Source organism: Pteropus vampyrus, unplaced genomic scaffold (genome assembly GCF_000151845.1).
Source record: "Pteropus vampyrus isolate Shadow unplaced genomic scaffold, Pvam_2.0 Scaffold114, whole genome shotgun sequence".
Taxonomy (NCBI): domain Eukaryota; kingdom Metazoa; phylum Chordata; class Mammalia; order Chiroptera; family Pteropodidae; genus Pteropus; species Pteropus vampyrus.
In genome coordinates, this window is record NW_011888895.1 from 306128 (window position 1) to 306928 (window position 801).

The 801-nt window shown below is 68.8% G+C and overlaps 1 protein-coding gene across 2 annotated transcripts in view; it reads right to left on the reverse strand.

Moving 5' to 3' along the window:
• Positions 1-453, reverse strand: part of DYRK1A (dual specificity tyrosine phosphorylation regulated kinase 1A) — a 134250-nt gene extending 133797 nt beyond the window's left edge. Inside the window, exon 1 of one of the 2 annotated variants that reach the window (XM_011365627.2) lies at positions 304-453. The gene's annotated coding sequence lies outside the window, so the exon portion shown is untranslated. The remainder of the gene's footprint in view (positions 1-303) is intronic. The other variant, XM_011365628.2, reaches the window with a different exon arrangement.
• Between the last annotated feature and the right edge of the window lie 348 nt (positions 454-801).

The window sequence follows — 801 nt, forward strand, 5'->3', positions numbered from 1 at the left end:
GGGCCCGAGCGGCGGCGGCGGCGGCGGCGGCGGCGGCGGCTCCTCCGCCAGGAGAGCCCGAACCGCCCGCCCCCGAGTCCCCGCACAGACAGACAGACACTCACACTCACACACGCACGCACGCACACTCGCCCTCGCACACGCTCACTCACACACACACTCTCACACTCACACCGGTCCCGCCCGCTCGCCGGCGGCGGCAGCGGCACCAACAGCAGCAGCAGGAACAGCAGCAGCAGCAGAAGCGGCGGCGGCGGCGGCGCCCGCACCCCCCGCTCGGGGTGTCCGCTCCCTGAGCCCGACCTGAGCCGCGATCAGCAGCAGCGACGGCAGCAGTCTCCCCGGATCCCCCCGCCGCTCTTGCCGCCGCCACCCCCGCCTCACTCCAATGGGGCTTTTTATTATTATTCGGGCGGGAAGCGAAAGGGTTTAAAAAAAAACCAACCAACAAAATGGCGACGGACCGACCCGGTCGCTATAGCAACTGTCAATCAAAACGCAAAACCCCGGCTGACGTGCTGACGTCCTCCTCCCGCCCCCCGGCCCAAGCCGGTGGGCGGGGCCTGTTGCTCAGGCAACAGCAGATTCCGTTCCCTCCTTTTCCCTCTCCCCCTCCGTCCCCAACCAACCACCCAACCCCCTCAGGTCACGTGAAGGATAAATTCGGAGCTCGGGCCCGCTACGAGTGTCAGAGGAGGGCGCGTGATTCGCTCGGGGGAGGGGAGAGGAGGGGGATGGCCGAGCGGAGGGAGGGAAGGGGAAGGGGTAGGCGAAGGGGGGGCGGCGAGGCGGCGGCCCGGC